This window comes from Melospiza melodia, chromosome 1, assembly GCF_035770615.1.
Source record: "Melospiza melodia melodia isolate bMelMel2 chromosome 1, bMelMel2.pri, whole genome shotgun sequence".
NCBI lineage: Eukaryota > Metazoa > Chordata > Aves > Passeriformes > Passerellidae > Melospiza > Melospiza melodia.
The window spans coordinates 28,676,467-28,700,885 of record NC_086194.1 but is presented as its reverse complement, the minus strand read 5'-3'; the positions used below and the strand labels follow the sequence as shown (position 1 = coordinate 28,700,885).

The 24,419-nt window shown below is 36.1% G+C and overlaps 1 long non-coding RNA gene across 2 annotated transcripts in view; it reads right to left on the bottom strand.

Annotated features, from left to right (window-relative positions):
• Positions 1-24,419, bottom strand: part of LOC134416065 (uncharacterized) — a 176,009-nt gene that overhangs the window by 38,559 nt on the left and 113,031 nt on the right. For both annotated transcript variants that reach the window (XR_010027171.1, XR_010027170.1), the window contains exons 3-4: positions 21,116-21,256; positions 10,096-10,213 (exon numbers count right to left, since the gene is read on the bottom strand). This is a non-coding gene — a long non-coding RNA (uncharacterized LOC134416065). The remainder of the gene's footprint in view (positions 1-10,095; positions 10,214-21,115; positions 21,257-24,419) is intronic.

Sequence of the window (24,419 nt, the reverse complement as noted above, 5' to 3'; positions counted from 1 at the left end):
TGCTGCTTCAGACTTCCAGGGGTCTGAAGTTACCTCTACAAATGCCATGTATTTTCTATGGGGCTGACTTTGCATAGTGTGCACCACAGAGCCATGTGCTCTGTAATCTTCTTTTCCAAAACCGGTTTGTAGTGACCCGGAACTCAAATTTCAAAATAGTTTCAAACTGATCTCCTCTGCTTTTGGAAGAGGGAGCAGCTGAAACACTGACTCAACAGATGTGCTAAAACTTAGCCAGTTGCAGCACATCTTAATAAACAGGAGAAAGAAAAACACTGTAAGTGAGGAGAATCACCTCTCTGTAATATTTTATTATTTGGAATTTCAGACATGCACCTTTGCTTTGTTTGAATGGATCCTCAAATTTATTCCTGCAGAGATTTTTCTGCTAATACCTTTGCACTTTATTGTGACTATCAAAGGAAAGTCCTCATTGTCAGGATTGTGTGGTAGGCAGGGTTAGCTGAAAAGCCTGAAATCCCCAGGAACGAGAGGATAACCATCCTGAAAATAGAAAATTAAAAATAAAAACCCCCCAAAAGAGACATGGGGGGGGGGGGGGGGGGGAGGGTTTATGTCCATTTTTGTTTACTGATTGAACTTTAAAAAGAGATTTTCTGAGATGTTTTAACACTTCTATGTTCATCCACCTTTGACCAGTAATGCTGATAACCTCCTGGTGTCAGTATGGCTCTACTGCAATTCTACTCCTTTGCAAAGCCCTGAATAGAGATAAAAAACTCCATGTTTGAATATGACAGCTAAATACACTGGTTAGAGGCTGGGATGTCAGTATGCTAGAGGAGCTACTTAGCAGCATAAAGCAGGTTTCTTCCTTACATGCAGATCCTTTGCAAAAATCATATTCTAGCTATACTGTACTAATGTCACAGTTCTGCTATGAAAGGGATACCTTGATAACGTTGTCTGTACAATATAACCAGTAGTAGGCATGTAGTTATTCTAGAAAATACATGTTATTTACCACCGTATTTACTTCACTTACTATACAAAAATGAGAATAGTGGTAAAACAAATGTTTGCACCCGCCCCAAGCCAGCTATGGCTGTTCATTCTCCTTCACCCCAGAGTTCGTTAGTCAAAAGCAGCAGCAGCTGAATCAAGTTATCCTGAGGTACCACTTTTCCTTCACTCAAATAGAAGCAACATCCAATAAATTATGAGTCTCACTCATCAGTCACTTCCTAAACTGTGATTATTTATGCCCAAACATCAATCCAGCAGTACAGAGAAGACAGGAGGGCATGGCAGCTTTTGCTTATGTGTACAAAAGCTGACTTTAATTCTCCTATAATCTGCCACATAACCAGACTTCTACTTAATCTGTTAGCAAGAGAATATGCCAGAGTGCTCTCTCTTCTGTTTTTTTATCTTGCCCCTTCTCTCTAACAAAATGATAGACAGAAAAGAGAATTGGCAGGTTGTTCCTGCACATCAGTTGGAAGAGGTGACAACAAATATTGCTATGTGAAAAAGCAGAGAGCTTTAAGGAAAATAAAAAGGCATAGTGAATCCTGAGAAGAAATTATTCTAATAATTGAGGGAAAAAATAAAAATTCTCTTCCTTGAAACCCTGAAGCGACCCTCAATCCAGAGCTCCCACTAGCATTCTCAGGCCTGTTTTTTTCTTTATCCTCTTCCTCCAAAATATCACAACACCAAATTTACCAGTACTGAGATAAATAAGTTTTGAGACAACCAATTGGAATGGGAACTTCTTGTGCTTATGATTCATTGACATAAATTAATTTTAATATAAAAATTATTCTTATAAGGGCCGTACTGGTTTCAGCTGGAGTAAGGTTAAATTCTCAGACATTCCATACAATGGATCAGATTGTAAAGAACTTTAAGCTCCTTTTAACATAGAAGCATAGCAGGCGAGGCTTAGTCAAACTTCTGTGGTAATGACTCTACTATTTCTGGCTATTAACAAGTCCCTCTTTCTCATACTGCACGAATGTGCCAACACTAATACTTTCTGAGGTGTTTCTACACTGCAGTCCATGAAAAAATGGCTTAAAATCCTCTTTGTGTAACTCTCAGAATCTACTTATCAAAATTCCACAGAAATAAAGTATTAATCCTAAATAGCAACTTCTAGGCTGAAGTGTTTGGTTTCATGAGGAGGAACAGTGGATAGCACTGGGAAAAAAGAAAAAAAAAAAAAGTCTTTTGGCTTTAAAACAAGCTTAGGACCACTTTAAATTCAGCAAATGGATAATGTTTTTGCTCTCAGGAGCACTGTGTACAAATAAGTCTTGTTCTACATTTAGTTGTGCCTCAGTATTTTTAATCATCATACTGTAAAATGATTTAAATTGATTCCTAAGCATGTTATAGACAACAGTAAGGAGAAGAGTTCTGGGTTGGTTTTTTAGTTTTATTACCAAGAAAACAGGTGACATTTTGACATTTAACAAGACAACCAGGGACTTTTGCTGATATAGCCCATTTATGGCTTTTTTACAGGGATCATGATATACTAAGACGGAGTTGTGCAACAAAATTCTGTCTCCAATAGATCAATTTTTCAAAGAGACTTTAATAATAGGTTTGGCAATATAGCTGTACAGCAGGAGGTTGCTAGATTATCAGAAGATCCAGAGTTTGGAATTATTTTTTGGCCTCCTTTGAAGTAAAATGATAGCAGATGGTTCACTGAAGCATTAAAATTTTCTTAGAAGCTACATAGAAATCTTGACTAAAACTACAGACTAGTTGGTACTTCCAAGAGGAAGATGATGAAAGTTTCAGGAAGGTACAGTCACAGTTGAGTGTGTTCATTTGGACTTCAAAACAAGTCAAATCTGTTCATCTCAAGTAATCCTACATGACTATATGGAATTTTTATTCCTACATAACTCAGTTAATCTGCTGGGATTTCTGTCAAAACTGCTGAAGTTGATGTTACATAAAACATACCTTATATAGTAAAGTTCATGCTCACAAGTATAAGGAAACTGAAGGAAAACACTGCATTACTTATGGTTAAGTGACAAGTGATAGAAATTGGTAAAAGCACTGCTAAGAACAGTGGGATAGGCATAATTGAGGTTAGAAAGAACATAGGCCTCTCTTATTTTACACTGAAATTATAGAAACTCTGCTCTTCTGAAATTTTTGTAATATGAATTATATTTTCTTCTCCTATTCACTGTAACCTATGCTTGTAGTTCTGGAAGGTCATCCACAATTCCACGACTGCTTTCAGTTTATCTAAGGTACCCCATTATCATTCAATATAAAGAGAGATTCAAACCTGATCAAAGTGAAATTTATCTTTCATTTCCAACTAAAAAAATTATTCAATCTAATGGTCTATCCACAATTCAGCTGTAACCTCCAAATTTTTATTGTCAAGGTTCATGCTGATTTTTGAAATGAGTAGTCTAAGAAATCTCAACCCATCTTGTACAACCACTCTCTCCATCAGCTTCTAAATTCTTCTAAATGAAATAGAGATTGTCAGAGATTCTGGCACAACCATTCAAGCAGCAGGGTCACCTTTAGAATATTGTGTTGCCACCTCACATTTGTCACCTCAACCTTTCCAACTGTGAAAATCTGCTTTATTATACCCTTTAAGTTCATCAGTAGGAACATCCAGCCTCAGTAGATAGAGTCCTTAGTACAGCCTCACTCCAGTCATCTCTGCTCTTGACTCTCAGAAAAGCCAATTTTCTTACATGGAGTCCATTGACAGGGGTAAAATTTATAGATATTTAGGAATCAAAAGTGTTTTGTCATTTGATGTAATGATTTATGTTAACAAAATGGTTCACTTGTCAATCAAGGTTTCAATGTACCTACTGGATCCCTGGACCTGAAATCTGATCTATCTCATGAGTGTTAGCCTGGATAGAATAAATTGATCCAAAGAATATATAGAGAAAATGCATTTATATTAATGAAGGTTCTGTCTACAGAGATCTTTTAAAAATCAATTTCCTATTAATTTTTCTTGTCTTTTATTTTTATTTTAGCTAATCTTAATGGTTAGCTTTGTAGGGTTCTTCTAAGGAAGAGGTCCAATGTGAGACTTTAAACAGTTACTTCAATTTCAGAGAGCTTGGGATAAAGTAGCAAGCATGCTTGTTGTAAAGCCATTTATTTCCTTTCAGAAAAATAAGAAAAAATATAAGAAATTTTGCTGAATAGAAGAAAAGAAGATTCAAACATTATGAAGGTATTCTCTGGTGTCAATGACCTGGTGTGGCATGTGGCTTCCAGCCTCCAGAGTGAACTCACTGCTGGAGGGCCAGATCAGCACAGCCATGTTCATAAATAACAAATATGCACTAATGAGAAGGTTGCTTTGACCCTCACTTGGCACTGCTCCTTGTCACAAGATGCTGTTTTGATTGGTTAGCCTAGACCCTATGGTCAAAGAGAGAAACCATGCACTCTCCCATCATTAAAAAAAAAAAAAAAATTAAGAATTTTTCTTTAACTGGAAAGGTTTATCACCTGGTTCCTAATTCCAGCTTGATGGTAATCATCTACAGGTGAGTGGGATAAGAGGCCAGGAAGCTGTATGGTCCAAGAAATTGCAAAGAAATTACCCTTTCCAAACCAAAAATAAAGTCATGGCAGAAGAGAATTTAAAAGATGGGAAAATAGAGTAGTTTGTTCTGATACTTCTTTAAATCTTATTTCCAGCATGCTACTTTTGGTCTACTCAGTTCAAGTTCCATGCTCCCCTTTGCTATTTGAAGCAGTTCCATCCACGGACTACACTAACATAGCAGTACCTTAGTTTGAACAAGCTCTGCTTTTTGTCTTGAACTTTTGCTGAGTTGCATAAACAAGCTAGAAAACAGGCTAAGCTGGACTGCTCCTGGATTGGATATTAGGAGCACAGACCCAAGCCATAAAGAGTAGAGCCTCCTGTGAGCCTGCAGAGCTACCAGTCCTGTTTATAAGTACACTTGGGTCTGATGCAATTCCCAACAACTTCACCAGATTGGGGATCAATGCTGAAGAATGTCATTGTTCTCTGAAGTATGTTTCAGAAAGACCAGACATTTTTATTTTCAGGTATTTTGTTCAAAGTAAAAATGTCTCTAATAGTTTTTTAAAAGGGTCTTTCCAGATTTCAAAGTGAGGGCTATGAAGACAATAGCTAAGTGCATTTTTATTCTTCCTATGATGTTCATCTATTTTAAACATCAAAGCTGTAATGTAGCTGAAGGAAAAGTACATGCTACAGTAAAAATATTGGCTCTCAAAATGTGCAGTAGCTTTTCCCTCTCCTCTATAGACAGGATTGCTATAAATAAAACATCTTTTGCCACTGCAGCATTTCTTCCAGTGTAAAGAACATTCACATGAAATTTTTACTGCATCTTGGATAGTGCAAAGCTCTGGCATAGTGTTCCAAATGAGTAATTTCATTCTAATTAATCCACAAGGGATGGGCTTACTCTAGAACTGCTGGCCTTTTGATCTAAAGAATGTAGCACCGTTGTATTATGGATGCCTCAAAGGCTACAGTGTTTAAATAATACAGACCTTATGTCTACTGCCTCTTTGAAATCTAAGGATTTGAAAGGTCAAGATTGCTAAGTATTGGAATACATAAAAATAACTTAAATATTATGTAATAGTAAAGATAATTTCATAATTGTGTGCTAAAAATATATACATGTGGGAATATATGAACTGATTTAAAGTTTTATTATTTAAATAAAAATATATTGTAAAAATATGTACCTCCTCTTTGCAACCATGAAAAGTATCTTATTTGAAGAAGCTACACAGAAAGCTGCAGTTATTGATTTGACATTAATGTATGTATGTCTGTAATCTTATAAGTGTGGCTAATATGTCCTTTAGAAATCTGGCCATAAAGCATATTACAGCAAATAGAATCACTGCTTCTAAGGCAGATAGCTCAGAAGTTCAAGATTAGTAGATGGAAAAATGTCAGGCTGACTTAGCTGTTTAAAATTACTAAAATATTTTAGAATTCTAACAGGCTACACAAAAACCTCCAAAAAATGAACAAAAAACCTCAACAACAACAATAAAAACCCCCCCACACACACAAAAAAAAAAAAAAAAAAAAAAAAACAAAAAAAAAAACAAAAACAAACAAACAAAAAAAACAAACAAACAAACAAAAAAAAAAAAAACAAAAACTCGATAGCCTCCTGTGTTAGTGTTGAGGGTTTGTTTGCATTGTATGTTTCTGGAGAAAAGCAAGTAAAATCCAAAGTGAATACCTCCAATAAAATGAGAGGTACTAAGCATCAGAGTGCTTACAATTCTCCTAGCTTCCAAGTTTTTCAGAAGTGTATGCATGGGTTCAGCTTTTGAATCTATTGTGTTCTTAGGGGGACACCTGGATTTTATTATTACATTTATTTATTTTGATGGTTGTTAATGAATATGTTGAAGGGAACAAATGCTCCTAGTCTCCAGCGTACTGTAGACTCTTAAACACTAATGCACTATTGAACACTAATGCAATATTAGTGATGCTTTCTGGTTTTGATAAATTGACATACTTCATCATGCTTTTTAAGATAAATAAACTGCAATAAACTGATACTACTTAAGTAAACAGGAATACCAGAAGGTAACAATATTCCTAATTTTAAAAATTGTATTGTATCCCTTTTATTGAGAGTCAGAAGTAACTTATCACCAAAACTATTGATTTTTTTGAGAGAAAAAAATGGTTTTTTGGCCCCCACTTGGAGGAAAACATGGAAAATGTTTTATAGGTAAATAAGTGGGGCTGAGAAGAGATTGTTTGCCTTCCCCTTTAGCCTTGAAACACTGGGCAGTTTCTGAAATGGGCTGGGAGAAGCATCACTGAGGGGACTCACTAAACATCTGCCCTGAGACAGGAGGTATTTTACCTCCCTGAGTTGAGGCATGGATTGTTCTGTGTACCATATGTGCCTTTTTCCATACTGCCTGTATCTGCTTTTCCCTGATTGCTCTTGCCCATATGCTAAAAACATACATCACACTCAGCACTGCAAAAGCAATTAAATGCTTGGTATTCCCTTTGCCTCAGGTTTGGTACTTTGGTGCCAAGGGTTTGACTTGCACCCCACCTCTGCTCATCTATCTTCCAAGAGTGCTCTCAGTAGTTTAAAATTCAATCTATCTTGAATTATTCATGCTCAGTGCATCAGTGACTACTCTATAATTCACCAGTCTAGTCAAACAATGTTGCTTGAGAGCAACAGGGAAAGGAGGTCAGCCTTGCACACAGCTCCAGCTGCTCTGTTCTCTGGAGCACAGGGGGAGCACACACCTTAGGACAGTACAACACAAACTGCTCTGTGCATACAGAGAATAGGATGAGATATTCTATTGCTCCTCTCCCAAAAGATCTCTGTGTTTGGTTGTGCAGTGTCCCAAAAAAGCCAGTCTGGTACAAATGGTATTGGACTGACAGTCTGTCATAAGAAACACCTTTTCAGCAAAAAAGGAAACAAATAGACTCACTTGTGAGACAGAGTACAGGCAGCAGGACTGCAAATATCTCCCTTATGGCCTGCCCATTTGTCACTATGCTAGATTATAGAAATTGTCTCCAGTATTCAAAGAATAGCTTCAACTCCCAGCACATTATTCCTCGATGAAATTAGAGAAACCATTAAAGTTTACTGTGTAATTATCTAAGCAGTCACCTTTAGAGCAAAAGGGCCTTTCAGGTACCTCAAATACAAAAATTTAGTGAATACAGACACTCTCTGGTACCCCAGCCTTTTGTTTTTTCCCCTCAAATGGGTATATTTTTGTAGTGTATTTACAAATCCTTCCAAAATGAGTGCAACTGTGAGCATAATTTTATTTGCTGCTACAAAATCTCCAGTCTTACAAAATTCAGTACCTATACCTTTAAGATTCATTTATTATAAAAGAACTCCTTGTAATATTGCTTACAGTAAAAGAAGCAGGATGTAAAATTCCTCCTAAAGGGCTCAATTTGGTACAATACTCAAAATAAATAGTAAAGATGGCCTGGGAGTGGAAAAGATCCAAATTTCACTAATGAGGTCTGTTTTCTGCTTACCCTTTATTAGGGTACAAGGCTCAATAGGAGAGCAAAAACTAAGCATCCTGCTAGAAGTGTATAAAAATAATTTCTTCACCTTGTTAAAACTACAGCAGATAGACCCCAGGTAATTTGCCTATATCCCTACCATATCCTACAAATTAATTTATTCTCTGGTTTCAGACTTGAATTATGTAAGCCTTCCTAGTAGTTTACCTCAAAACCAGACATAGCTGACATTTGCCTCCCACAAGAACAAAGTTGTTATTTTGTCAGTGCCAACTGCATTCACTGGCTTAGAAAACTAAAGGCATGAGGTCTCAGAAACAAAAAATGTGGGGCAGCTTGTGATCTCAGCACAAGCCTGAAGAAACATGGATCTGCACATGCTGATGTAAGCAGTTTGCTGTCAGCATCCAGGATCCTGATTTATGTGATCTTCAGCAAACCTTGCTTGTCCTCCTCCCTCAGGTTTGCTGAGCATCCCCTCCCTGGTACTCAACCCTTCCATTCAGTGCTTCAGGCACATGATTTTCCATCAGACTCCTGATCTCTCCATTGCCATGGTGACTGATGAGACACTCCTGATGCTTCCTTCCACTTTTTACTCCCCCCTAAGATGTTATCTGCCCTCTCAATAGCTGACCTGTAATCTACAATTCCTGTTTCCTTTCTGTCTGCATTTTGAAAGTTTTCCTACAGAAATTCTGACATCAGGATGATTTCTCTTGCAAAACTTGCTCTCTTTGTCCTCTCAGCTACCCTCTCAGCTAAAGAACTTGACTAATCCCATTTACACTGCATCTGCAGATTCAGTAGAAGACATGTTCTCCCACCTAAACTCTCTCCTGGTAATGGTGCTTTTATCTCTGACACAAATCACTTAAATTTCTATAAAAAAGATAGGATCAGGTGAATGAATGCAAGGTTCCTTTGTCATTATTTTCTCCTTCTCACAGAAAAAAATATTTTTTTAATTTATTATTTTATGTTTTGCTTCTATCTCTTCCAAGTTTCCTTATGCTCACAGATTGTACCCTGAATACATCACTATCTTTTTGTGCTTTGTTCTAATTCTAAGAAATATAAAACCTACAAAACATGTGGGCAATAAAGGATCACCTCCTGATGTCTTTAATCTTTCCATGTATTCCAAACCCAAAAGAATGCAATACATTTAGTGAAGACAGAAAATAAGCCTTATATGACATAATCACAATTCACATGCACTCTTCTGCCAAGAAGGACAGGATCTGATGTGAAAGCTCCTAAGGGAGCACCAGAGTTGGATAAAATGAGACATTTATTTATTTATTTATTTACATGGATTTGAAGGACCTGTTAATTAAATGGCAGTTCCATTTTACCCACTCCTGTATATGATTTGTATTACTTAGAGTTACATCTGTTCCATATCAGGTAAACTTCTCCAGCTTAGAAGTTTTACCACTTTGACACTTATTTTCATGTTTCAATTCCATAATCACAGGATATAAGTTACCGATTCTTCAGAAAAAACCTCTTGTTAATACAATGCAAAGTGGTGTGAATGTGTAGCTAACAGTACATGCAGAAAATCACACCATTGCAACCTGAAATGAAGTAACCATTTGAACGGACACAATGAATAAACTCATGGATTTCAGCTGGAAAATGAAAATACATATTTGAATAAAATCCCATGTCTGTCCTTTTAATCTGAGTACATCATCTTTTTAGAAAACATGGGTGACACCTTTAAGAGATTTAACTGGTGATTTCATTTCTAAGGTGACTATAGTACATCAAATAAGGCCAAGATCCAGCTCCTCAAGCTGGTTATTTCAATAGCAGGGATAATTAATTGAAAAAAAAGTTTTTACTTAACTAAACAGAGGTATGAAAATTATTTTCATACTATTTCTTGTGCTTTCAGTCTCTAATTTAAGACCAGAAGTAGGGAAGGAAAAAATAGTTGTTACGAAGTTGCAATTTTGATGATGCATTACATTTTAAAGGTATTTGGAAATAGTCATACTCTTCATTGGGGAAAAGCAATATTTAAACTCACTCACTTTTCAGGAAGGTGCTCCAAGACAAGGGGGTCAAAGCTGATATTCCAAGATCCATTCTTGTGTTTTCTTCACACATTGTCTTAATAATATTTTCTCTTCCTGAAGGTATGTTGTGGCACTAAAAAAAAAGTTATTTTGAAGCAGCATTAGCAGAATGTCCTGGGTGTATCAAGTGAAGTCAAAAAAAATGGGCCAACATTGCTTTAAAGAAAAGCTTATCTTCATAATACTAAAATATTTCATTAATTTATTCCAGTTTCATCATACATTTCACACTGAAAATTACTTTTTTCCAGACTAAACCAGACTACTTTAACATTTTAAAGACATTTCCTTTTCTTTTTATGTAGCTATGCTATATTATGAATGAACTGCCTAATGTTTTAATAAATGTGACAGAAGAAATGTCAAATTGCTTTTAATGTAATGCAATATAACATTGAAAACTCACTGATATGGCTTATATCCATATTAAGGCCCACAACCCTGCTTAGTTTCCTGAAGAACTTTTTTTCCCAGCACAATGTATTTCCAATCCGTAACAGACACACTTCTTCATTGAACAAACCTCTCCCCTTCTCATTTTTCCTACATCAATTCCACTCATCCATGTTTTCTCTTGTGCTTCACCCCACATCCAAGGCAGTTACATTATTGGTGTCCTCTTCTAATACTTCCAAAACATTGAGTTGGCATTTGCTCAGCTAAGTGAACAGCAAATTTCAGCCAAAATCTTTGATGTTGGGTCCACACACGTAAGATAGTTGGATCAAATAATGGCATCATACTCCCCAAAAGAACTGACAGCACAAATCTTTACATGGCACATATTTTAAAGGAGCAAGAAAAGGTCTTATTATCTTAATTGAGGAAAAGTAAAATTCAAACTCATTTGCATTAAGTTTTTGCAGTGCATTAGAAGATGAGACTGTATCCTCCACACAATTATACTAATTTCCTCATGTTATTTATAAAGAAAGTACATTAAAATCACAGATAATAGAAGATTTTATATTGGTGGGTTAAAGATGAATTATTTTAGAGAAGAGAGACCACAAATATTGATAAAAGCCATTACAGTGTTTGAGGAATTTGAGAGTGTTTGAAGTATTAAGGGACAAAAGTGATATTTTATTAATTCAAAAATTGATGAGAGAAAGAGTTGTTTGAACAGTCATGTTGTCATTTTGGCAAGAATTACTAACAATGAAGCAAAAAAAAAAGCAGATTCTTAAATAGAATGTTTGGCCACCATTTAAAAATTCCTGTGTATGGGTATGACTGAATAATACTGAAAGCAAAGTCAGGATTACCAAATGGATTGTACACTTTTTTCACATAGTTAAATAGCAGAAGTCTATGCCATGTTTACAGAGTTACATGCTTACATTGAAAATGCAAGCTATTCCCAAATATACTGTTCTCCTAGACATATCCCAATTATATGTAGGTAAATCTCTTCCCTAAGTTCAGAATTAGAAGGGGAAAAAGAAAATACCTGTCGATTTAGAAGAGTCTTTCAGTGCAGTGCCTCTAGGTATCTCTTTGGAAGAGAGATCTAAAGTCCTTCATAAGAGAGAGGCTGCTCCCATATCAGACCCCCTGTGCCAGCACAGGCAGGGCCTCCCTGCTTGGATCAGCTTCACCATTTCACTCTGGTTGTGTCACTAACCTTGCCACTGAGGGGCCATTAGCAAATGCTCCATACACAAAACCTTTTGGGGCATGAGAAGGTTGGTTAGGGGTATCTGAGCTCCAACATTGTCTGTGCATTGGTTCTTCCTTTTGCTAGGACACACATGGCTGTTCTGGGCACAACTGCTCCATTAGGGTAACTGCAAAGCCAGGCAATACCACTGATCACTGGTCACCAATCAATACCACTGCTTAAGCATGGGAGGAAGGCCAGATTACCCTAAAATGCAGGCAACCAGCTCTCACACTGCAAGCCTTCCTGTCCCCATTGACTGTTGAATTCTTGCATTTCTGTAAAATGTACAAATCCTTCTTCCATTCTGACTTGTGCTTTGCATTCAAAAACTGACCACAGCAAAAATCAATGCCAGTCTATTGGAGGCTGAATCTGCAATTATTTGGGAACTGTCACAGAAAAAAAAAAAAAATGTCCTCTTAGGCAACTGCTGGACATTGAAAACCATCACAGGCACAATGTTCTTCCTTTCATTTAAGCACTGCAGCTATATTATGGACATCTGATTCTCAGAATGTCAGCAATACATTTGAACCTATATTCATTCTCAGTCAGTAGAAATAAAAGATGAGAATCTGCTGCAGCAATATTTTGTTCTCTGATCTTACAAATATTAACAATAAATGTGGTTCCATATATACTGTCAATATACTGTTTTTTTCAAGAAAAAAAAGTCTTGTAAGAGTTAATATAAATTATGAAAAATTTAAATGAGAAAAACCTGTGGGCAGACTTAATATATTTGTTTTCTCAATGGTCTTTGTTCCTAAGAAGTACATTAAATAGACAAAAAATTCTCAGTGGGTTGTGCAGGAGACTTCAGCCTTTTAAATTAGGCAAAATGCATAATTCAATGCTAGGATATTATAAACACATGCATTTGCACAGCATATATTGTGCATAATAGTTAACTCACACGTGCAACCCCTGTTCAGGTTTATTTATGTGCACTGACTGATCCTTATTGTGGAAGCAATGAAGGAAATATGGACATATTTGTGACAGTGTTCACAGGGGTTTTCAGGATGAGGGAAGAGATGTAGATCTGACTCCATATTTCAGAAGGCTTGATTTATTATTTTATGATACATGTATTAAATTATAACTATACTAAAAGATTAGACGGAAAAGTTTCATCTCAGAAGGCTAGCTAAGCTAAGAATAGAATAGAAAAGAATGATAACAAAGGCAGCTGGCTCGGACAGAGAGCAAGACCCAGCTCTGCTGTGACTGATCACTAAATCCAAACATCCACAGGACACCAATCACGGGTCCCCCTGTTGCATTCCACAGCAGCAGATAACCATTGCTTACATTTTGTTCCTGGAGCCTCTCAGCTTCTCAGGAAGAAAAAATCCTAAGAAAGGATTTTCATAAAAAGATGTCTACGACACATACTTATCTGAATTGCTGTTTCTGAAATTGAGAATTATGAAGGAGATGAAAATTCATCCCCTGATTAGCAGAAATAACACTAACAGGCAGAATTTCAAATGTCCATCTCTGGACACTGTGAATGAAAAGAGAGGGGTGTAAACATTAAGACATTACAAGGTTAATAAAAGAGGCAGGTTACTACACAGTATGAATGAGAATAAAATCCTAATTTACTTGCATGATACATATTGATGCAGGAGCTTATCTTCTGTCACTTGTTATGAAGATGGTCTGGCATTCAGGTTTGTCAGAAATCACGTGAAGGATTTTACAAGGACAGATTTTCATGCTCACTGAATATAATACAGATATCAGAGGTATTTTATGCTCATTAGTACTAATTTTTTCCAACGTTTTGGATGTTATGATGGCCGTTGCAGTTGCGGCTCCCACAACCACCAGTAACCATTTACAAATCATCCAAATCACAGCATTTTGTTGTCCTAGCATTTACATTACCTGCCTATCTTCAGAGTGGTTTGATTTTGTACGTGAGAAACCACAGAGCAGTCTATTTTTTGAAAGTAAGGGGACGTGTAATGACCCACATGAAAAAAATGCATGCTTGTTTTGCGCCCACAATTTGACACATGTAACATGACTAAAGTCTAGTAATTCAAATATTGTAGCTATTTCAGACTCTTGTGACAGCATGTAGAAAGTGATACAGTCATCTTTTTCCTTCCCATCTTCAGTACAATTTCCATTTGAAGTAATCAAAGCAAAGTATGCTTTTAAAGAAATGAAACATGTTCTTAGAGCCATTTTTCTCACAACATCATTTACATATGCTAACTGTGAGTCCTTGATAAATAGGAATGGATACTGTGTAGAGAAGCAGACACTTATCTTTTACCTGTTTTTTAAAGAAATCCATTATTCTCCAATAAAATTAAAATAACAATGAATGCTCCTCTCCCTGAAATCTTCCTATGATCTCTGCCAAATACAGTGCAAAAATCTGAGTGATGGTCAACCCTCTGGCACTGGCAATATTCTTCCAGTAGCAAACCAATGGCAGAGTATTTTCAAACCCTATTAAAACTCTGACATACATACTTTGCAATAGAACATGGCTACACGTGATTAAACTTTCATTAACAAATCACAAGACATATCAGTTAAAAGACACCATGGATGTGGAAATTCATTACAGGTCTGCAGGGAATTACAGGTCAGGTTTGTAAATTGGAAATGCAGTTCCGTCACTCCGCCCACATTGCTCACAATGGTAATGCTGTCAAAGGGCAAAAGCCAGGGAATACTGAGGAAAAAAACTGATCTGGAGGTGGAGGTGTTACTTCTTTTAGTATAAAGAGTGAAAAATTAAGGCTCTTTAATGTAAGTATATTTGCTCAAATTAAGAATACAACAGCATGGATCAGTGAAACTACACTTCAAGATGACCATAGAGATGAGAATTGATGGAAGGCAGGAGCCATGGAGTCAGGGTCATGCATGGATCTTCAAAAGTATGTAGTATTTTCACCCAAGCATTTTAAGTAATCCCTTCTCCCTGTTCACACTCAAACTGTTACAATGATCATGTTTGCCTTCAAGCTCATTTCAGCTCAACACTGTGCACATAATATTTACTTCAAGCACTGCTGCAAATTGTTATACTTATTATGATGCTTTGAATTAATGCTTTCACCTCCACATCATGCCAAGAAACCCTTCACAACCAAGAACCAGAAATTAACAGAGACGCAAAGAGAAAGCAAAGACAGATGTGCAGCAAAGCAATTTCACTTTGAAATAAAGTGATCAGATAGACTTCAGGGGAATTCATACTAGTAGAAAAGGTAAATCTCAGTAAGACATTAATAGAAAATTCTACACCTAAAATAAGTTGCGAACTGATGCTGGAAGATAAATTTCATTCTCTATTAAATTATTTCTATAAAACGTTCCTGAAAGGCCATGGACTCTTCCACAGTGTTTTCATTATTTACTCAGTTCTATTTAGAAGTTAAAAACAGAGGACATCTTCTGATACATTTTATATGGCTTGTAAAGTAGAGAAAAATATATGCCTCATGAGATTCAGGGGCCTATTGACTGTATAAATAGTGTTGCGACTGCATTATTTTCTGGATGTAAACCAAGTCTGTTGCCTCTCCCAGTTTAATCCTTTCCCAGCTGAAGTCACTGGAGCAATGGAGCAACAATACGAAAAAAAAATATTTTGTACTGAAAATGTGAAAATTTATCAACTAAAGGAATACCAAAACAAATCCAGACCAAAGCAAAGCAAACACCCCTCTTTCCCCTGAAAGATACAACAGTGGTTAGGAAGTTGTAAGTAAGGGTATGAACTATTGGGCAGAAAAAAAGTACTCTAGAGATGAGAAGGCTCTAGTGAGACCTCATAGCAGCCTTCCAGTCCTTGAAGGGAGCTCACAAGAGACCTGGAGAGGGGTATTTTACAAGAGCATGCAGTGAAAGGATAAAGGAAATGGCTTTAAACTGGAAGAAGGTAGATTTAGATTAGACGTTAGAAAAAAATTCTTTACTGTGAGGGTGGTGAGGCACTGGAACAGACACTGACCAGAGAAGTGGTGGATGTCCCATCCCTAGAAGTGTTCTAGGCCAGGCAGGATAGAGGTTTCTCTGACCATGGTGGGTGGCTTGGAATACGATGGTCTTTAAGGTCTCTTCCAACCCAAACCATTCTATGATTCTGCACTGTCCTTAGAGGTTGAATACACTAATTGATCCCACTGAAAATGAAACCCTTTTTTCCTGATGAAGAGGGACTGTTCTTGGTACTGCACACAATTGCTTGAACCAATGCATGGAGAGCAGCTACATCATGCACCTGATGCAGCCCTCTAAGTAAGGGCTACAAAATTACTACTGCTTTAATTGATGGTGAAACCACATGTTAAACTACAGAAAAGCATCTTGTGGTCAGAGACATTCTCCTTTACTCTTATGAAATACAAACAGGCTGGTTTTCCCTCTGTGGGAAATCAGTAATTCTGCATTAAAATCATGCAATTCCTCTATTTATTTTTTGTTTGTGCCTTTTTATTAGTCTGTCTCAGAGCACTTTAGGAGTCAAACCTGTAAATGTCTCTTATTCTAAAATAAACAGCACTCAGCATGACATAAATGACATTTTGTGAGGCTCCAGGAGGGAGTAAAGTAGCACTGCCACAGAGTTCCTTCTTCCTCTCTAAATGTCATTACTCTGTTTGATATACTAACATAAATCACTTATCCAGTTGGACAGCACAGCAGGTCACTCTAGAAGGGATTTCAGATAATGAAATACATTTCACACACGTAAACACGAAGTACAAAGCAATGCCAAATGGTTCCTAATACTTTACTTACTCAGCACTCCATTTGCCAGGTTTATTGTTCATGTACATAACAAACCTGATTGCATGCTGCAGTAGCCTTGTTTATTGGTTCAACCACTTGAATTCATTCCATAAGCATTTGGGTGTTCATAAATTTTTTATCCACATGTTGTAGAAAATTCAAACAGTTGAAACAATGCTGTGTTCATATTTGGTGGAGTACATATGAGGACTATGCTGAGGTTATTTCCCTGTACCTGATTAAGGGCAAAATAAAAAGATCTCAAATAATATTAAACATGCAGTCCAGTAGTTTTCTGTGAGATTTATGAGTTCTGTTCAATCTTTTGTCAGATAAATCAGAAATACAGAAGCATCTATGGATGCATATGCACATCAATCAGTCAATACTATTTAGATACAGATCAGTTGTATCAACCTCTTTTGTCAGGAAAACTCATAATCCAGAAATGCCAGACAACAAACCAAAGCAATTTCCATCATTAGCATTCAATGAAGATTTTGAATTTAAAAAATCATCAAACCAAAAATCATCAAACAAAACTGAAAACCCAGCCCCCCCAAATACTTCAACAGAAAAAGCATGTGATGTGCTATTCATGGCCTATGTGGCTGCCCATTTTATCCACTTTTATTTTAAAATCCCTTTATTTTAAAATTTTTAGTCCTAGGCAGTATAATGAGAAAGAAGAAAATATAGTGAAGCATTTTCAGTAAGTTTTAGGGGAAAAGTAAATGGTCGAAGAGTAATCTGAAGGAATAAAAAAACTAGATACTTCATTCCCTCTTGTCTGAGAAAAAAAGAAGTATGGTAGATTTTCCTATCTCTTATTGCATTCTGCAAGCTTTTTTGGCTGCTTGTTTTAAATTATCAAATCAAAGGACTTCTCCTTTCTTCATGGAAGAAGTGTTCCAAAACATCTGCAAAAGGATGCAAAAAAACCCTTTGCATCCTACTTAGTCCCCCCAAAATTTCACATTTCATGACTGCTACCAAACATTTGATGGCTAAGCAGTTAGAATGACATTACTGCTTAAGACAGTAGCTCTCTTCTGCATTCCTGACATTTTTGGTTCTGTTCCTGCATTCATTCTAGGCTTGCACAGGGCACAAGAATACTTTTAGGGCACCATTTCTTACTAATGCATTGCTGTATTTCAGAGTCCAAACCCTGACTTGCCTTTTACTGCTATTACACTTATGTTCTATGAACACTGTTACTTTGATCTTCTGCTAGGGAAAAAGCCCCAAATGTGTAAAGAATTTGGCATTTTTTTCTTTCTCTAAACTTCTTTGAAGCTAGGAAAAGTTTAAAGCAATATCAAAAATACATCGTCTGACAAGATGAATATATTTGTGAAGTATTAATAAATTCAACAAAATGCTTAATGTAGATGCCATTAATTTAATTTTATAGTTGCAAGTGCAACCAGAAAGGGCATAAGAATTGCATTCTAAGAATTATAGAGCTGGCAGCTGCCACATGATCACAAGGATGGGTGCAATTCCATAGGCTAATGGATGGTGTTAGGCTGCTTCTCTGTCCCAGGCATTCTCTCTCCTCCTATCTCTTCTGCTACTACTTTCAGCACATTTAAACATATTATTTGCCATCTTTAAGTTCTGGCCATCTCCTCACATTACTGGAGAAAATGAAATAGCTGCAATTGAGTTGCTTCCAGAATGAGGATCTGCACTGATCTGTTAGGACTGCCCTACACTTAAATTCATTTTGCATGATGAGAGGCAGAGCTAATACTTTTATTACCAAAGCACATGCTACAGGGCTAATATCATTCTTCTGCTTTTGGTACACAGTGTCTCTGTGAAGTAGCATTGTGTAAGCTCTCAGACAGCAGTAAGGCCCTGGTTTTGGCTGCTCGTGTTATGAGGTGAGATTATGGTTTATTAAAAACACTGTTTACAGTAGACTGCAACACTGAGATGTCATAAAACTATAACAGAGAAAAGGAAAAGAGTGAAAGATGCCCTCCCCTCTCTAAAAAAAAAAAATAGAAAAAGGAATTCTAGTGAAATATCAATAACAATAGCACACAATGCACTTTAGAGTTTTCTGCTTTCGGCATTTAAACTTAAAAAATACTGTAGCATCTATCTGTGAAACAAAAATTTTGGGCACTATAGTTACAAAGCACTTGATACCTTCAGTAAACTCTTTGGAACATTTGCACTAATGTAAATCATTAATGTCTTATTTGTCTAAATGATCAATATATTTACTTCATAATTGCATAAAATCATCCTGGCCAGTTTTTATGGCCAAGAATTTATGACCATGGCAACCATAATTTCCATGTCAATTATGTCTTTGCCCTATTGTTTTAAAAATAATTTTACAAGCTTAAACCCTTAGTAATATCAACTTTAGACATCTGAATTTCCCTTCTTTTCCAGTACTAGAGTGCTTTGAGATTAATGATACATTTGTTTTTTCGAATGATGATTTTGTATAATTTATATTTCTGTTTTGTCCTGCTCACTATACGACAAAATATTTCATCTACATGATTTCAAATAACTCACTTTCTATGCTGAAGATGGCATTTCCAATCATGTTCAATTTTAATGGCAACTTTTAAAGGTAACATTTACCACTACTTTCAGCTTTGCTAATTTTTGCTACAATGAAATTACTGTCTTCTAACCAACTTTAAGAATTGTCACCTGGGTAACAGAGTGGCAATGCTGTTGTAACACTTTCTTCCCTGTAACTAATGCGGAAAAAGAAAAAAAAAAGGTTTATATTTATGTAGTAAACCTAAAAGTTCAGATAAAATACAGAAACTACCAGGAACATAGATTATTGTCAGTATTGTGCGTAATGATTGGTATACAGCTTTCCTTTATCTAACTAATGAAAAAAATCATAGAATTCAGAAAGCCATTTACTCCACATTACTTATTTTACAAGATTTTCATTCCTCTTACCATGGAGTGTATCTGAAGATGCTGGCAGATAGAGAATAATAATGTTTAGACTAGAGCTACTAGTTATATATATATATCTGTGGAAAATTCTATCTTGCTGAGAAGAGTTAAATATCTATCAACTGTTTAAGAAAAAGAAAGTTGTGACTTCTGCCTTCCCGTATTTCTCAGCCAATCACACTGTTCTTGTTTCCTATGGATGCATTGCAAGCAGTCTTCCTTACAAGCTCTTTATGCAGAACCTTCCAGAAATCCTTGGCATTGCTAGCCTTTACATAAAGACAACAGAGGGCTAAATAACTTAGGCTGTAATTTCTTCCATCTCCTAAAAGTCAGTTCTTGTTTTCATGACAAGGGGGATGTTGACATTTCCTCTGGTACACCAGCATTGACTCTTTTTGATGAATGTCTATCGCAATTCTTTTACTACTGAGGTGAAACACTAAAAATTGCTATAAGCTTTTTCTTTTATGTGATGAGACAGGAAAGACCTAAAATTGTGCTGTGAGCTTCCTGCACTGAGTTTTCTTTCCTGCTAATCCTTATCCAATTTCTAAGTGATAAAGTGGGATCAAATTTTCAATGTGCAAGGATATAAATGGAGATTTACACGAAGATAATAAATGCAAAATTGTGAAAACAAGGTCAGGCCAGCATGTGGAGATAGATGTGAGATTAAACAAGTGTTGATAGATATGTAAGTTCTCAGTAATGGTTACACACATGGTTTCTCCTGAGTTCAGAGCTAGGTGACCATTTGCTAGAAGCAATCTCCAGCTTGCACCAGAGATGGCATCACAATTCAAAGGAATGAAGTCACTCATCAAGCTTTAAGAGTAAGAGGGCACATTAACAGGGAAAATTCACTTTCTGCTTCTCACAGCATGACAGCATCTGTTGTGGGGATTTTTAGAGTGCAATCTGATACTGTGATGGAGAGTTGGCAAATAAAATAAAATATTTAGCAACTCTTTGAAAATTGATAGGATGACTGAGACTAACCTGGTGGATACCACACTCTAACTGCTGAAAGAGCAAACCTGCTCAATTCTAATGGCCACTGTTGACCCATGTCTTCCTTTCAGACCCTCAGATTTCCTTTCAGTGGCCTGGAATCCCAGAGTTGGTACTGTGGTTTGAAGTTTGCATTGCTTAAACAGAATACAGAAACTCAAACACTCACCTTCAGTTATGTCTCCAAAATGCCAATGCATGATTAAGTGAGTAGACTGTGAAGCTCTGGCGCAGTTGCATCTTTTTATGTGGGTTAAATCCCATCATTAGAAGTGCAACTAGCTCCTATCTGAAAATCACCAAAGAGTGCAAATCTCTAGATGAAAACTGAGCCTATAAAGATCAACATTCCATAAGTAACTGCATTAACTTAAGATAATTTCTATTTGAATTAAGTTAAAACTTTACAGTAGCAGTAGCCTTACTTTACAGTGTCATTATTTTCTCTTGCTGCTGGTTCAAAGTAAGTCTAGCCAGACACTAATAGCTGGATTCTATTCTTTTATCACAAATAATACTAAGGTATTGTTTTCTCGTAATTCATTAATTGCCAAGATAAAAACAGTGTTCATTTACCTTACAGAAGGTAATTGTCTTTGGGAACCACAAGTCAACTTCAGTATGGTAGCCATGTCTTCAAAACACCCCCTTTCACTTAGAAGGAGCCATTTCATCAACTGGCACAGTTTGGACATCAGGTCATCTTCTTGGAATACCCTGTGGAAGGAATGGTCCAAAATGTTAAATATCTTAAGTTTAAGCTGCCAAAGATGGGTGTCCATTGAAGCCATAATTGCCAAGGAAGCCATTTTCAACCAAATATTTAAGAGCAAAAATGTGTAATTGCATGTTAATTGTAAGAATTATAAACAAAGATGTATTCCAGTTTCTTTAAGTTCAGCTTGAAGTGGAATGATCATCAGAGATGGCAGCCAAAAAAACACACTTAGGTTAATTCATCTGATGGATCTTGAAGGAGCTCTGTATCAAGCACTAAATGACCACTCTTCTCAATGTACCTCGTAGAGAAATATCATTTTGTCCTGGCTTAAATTTTATACAAGGTAGTCTTTAATAACTATATGTAAGTCTTAAGTCTGTCTTTCTATTACATATATATCTGTATATATATTAAAAATATGCATTTTTTTCCTGACAGATCTCACCCAACAAAGGACATAAGGAATTTCATCTAAATTATTCTATTTAGCGAATTGTTGTAAATGGAGAAACATTTTTAAGAACTGGAATTTAATGTAATTAAGGAAACTAAATTATCAACCACATTATTAATTCAATTCATTGTTTTTGTATGTGTACAGATACTCTAGATGACATCAGTCATGCACAGAACATAGAATTTTCAAGAGGACAGCCAAGTTTATCTGCAGCGGGCTCCTGCAGCAAGTCTGTACCTACCACAAGTCACTGTCGTAGAATCTATCTTAATTATTACTCTAAAATATTGTGAGACCTATATTTTGTCATTCTATTCTTTACAAACATATTGTAGTATTTATATTTCAGTGTCTGATATTTAAAACCATTAGTCACATAGAAGTCAGTGCTCTTAGAATTCTCCAAACTCTTTTCTGTGCCTGCTATTCTATCAATGGGTGTAGAAGTCAAGACAACACAAAAAATCCCATAGCTATATGTTAAAATAGCATGCAGATAATTATTTTATAAGTAAATAAAAAAAGTTAAGATGTCCTAATTTCAAGAGGCTGAAAGTGCTATATGAAATTTCTAGAAGTTTTATGAAAATTCCTAAATTTCTAGAAGATACATGAAATTTATAGAAATTAAGTAGAGCTGACAATATGAATCCAAGGATTGTTTCCTCCTTATTCAAGCAATTATAATTTAATTTTGCCCCTTTTATATTCTTCTTATTATGAATCCAATGCTAACTATTGCTTTTTGCTTTCTAAACCAACGCATTTTGGAACTATAAAACTTACAGCTGAGAAAAATTGCGCAGATTTATCAACCAAACAGTTATTGAAGTGCAATACAGCAGACTGTCGGCCTCACAGAAAAAGACTATGCAAAAAGAACCCCCTTTTATCTTGCTCAGCAAAGCCCCCAGGTATACATTCTATTATAATTCTGTTCTCAGCTCCCACTCACTTCAAGGAGATGAACATGCACTTGACTGCTTTGGTGCACAATTGTAGGATTCAAGTTCTTGAAGTAAAGCATGTGCTTCCAGGCCATATAGAACATGAATTATGGGTTACCTTAGGATGTCTGACTGCAAATTGTGGGAGTTCAGAAGAAACTCAGTGAGATGTGCAGCTGATGGCAGGGCAGAAAATGGTAACTTGGCAAAGTTTTGTAGTGTAAATTGTTCCAACTCATGAGTCCAAGCAATTAAAATACCTGTGTGCTTCTTTGCTTGAACTGAAACTCCCTGGGTAGCTGCAACTGTTCCTACACATGCTGCACAAACCGCCAATGTCTGAACAGGTTGAGAGCAGTCTTGCTTAAGCCTTATTAAATCCAGGAGCTCAGGAAAACAGTGCTGAAGTCTTGTAGAAGTCTCAATCAAAAGTCCTTCAAAGGCATCCAGTTATAGCTCACACCATTTCAAGGGGTTCCTTTTTAAGGCTAAAAGGTTATTCACACTGATATTTTTATCTGCTCCTTTAAAGGAATTAGGGGCAAAACCTGCAAAAAAAGAGGCTTCTCTGTAAATTCATGCAGCCTTTCAGACCTCTTGGGGATGAGCATCTGGCATCAGATTAAAGAGGCTCTGCTGGGTCAGAGGAACACCTGCATATGCTCATGAGCATAACCACAGGTGTCTGGAAGTATGTGCAGCATCTTGGGAGCTAAGTGGCAGCTCAAGGCGGTTCCAGACCCTTTTTTTTTGGTGTTTTGTTTTGTTTAGGGTTGTTTGGGTTTTTTTCAGCTAGGTGGCATTACAAAAATAAATAGTGTCATAATAATTCTGCATGAGTAAATGTGAGTAGCAGTATTTCATTGTCTGTCATAGATGGTTCACTGAAATGTTGCCGAAAAAAGTCAGTTACTGTCAATTTCTATTGTCATCAAGTGGGTTTTACAGCAATACAACAAATCAGAAGAAAAGTAGACAAGGCCATTGATATTAGCATTTATTGGAAAATTTGTATCTTTGTTATTTACTGATGTGTAGAAAAACAAGATCAACAAACATAATTTGGACTTCAATATTCAGGCATGTATTCACATAGGTAAAATACAACTTGTGGGCAGTTGCACTGTCTTTTCACTACATTGTTCAACGCAAGTTTTCTGTGTTTTAAGAACCAGAGAAATTAAGAAAAATAATGTCACATTAAATTTCTTCTAAAAAGCCTAATCAATTTAAGTATACAAATGAACAATCAAGATCAGGACAATAACTGTATTTTTCATAACTTCTCTACAAAGTTTATATGTATATGCTACTGTGATCCTACAGGTTTCCTTCCTGCTTACTACATCTAACAAGCCATCCTCCAAAATTTCCCCGTTGCCATGTTAGCTTATACTGACTTCTGATATGGCTAGCAAAACTTCTGAGTCTACTTATAACTATAAAGTCACTTGTACTTTCTTGCATTTTTTGCATATGGCCAAAGAAAAATTTTAATTTATTTTTGTTTTCTAACATAGAATTGGATTAATCAGATATGCTTATGCTAAGACTTAGATCCATCAGTTTAAAAACTGATGGCCTGTTAATATGTTTATCTAAGGCCAGCTGGTAAAGTATAATAAAAATATTTTCAAGCATTTTCAGAAGAAAAGTTACAATATCTTACATGCCATATTCCTAAAAACAGTCAATATCCTACAATTAAGAGTTATGAGAGAAAATTTAACTCTTTAATTCAAGAAATTCCTATCA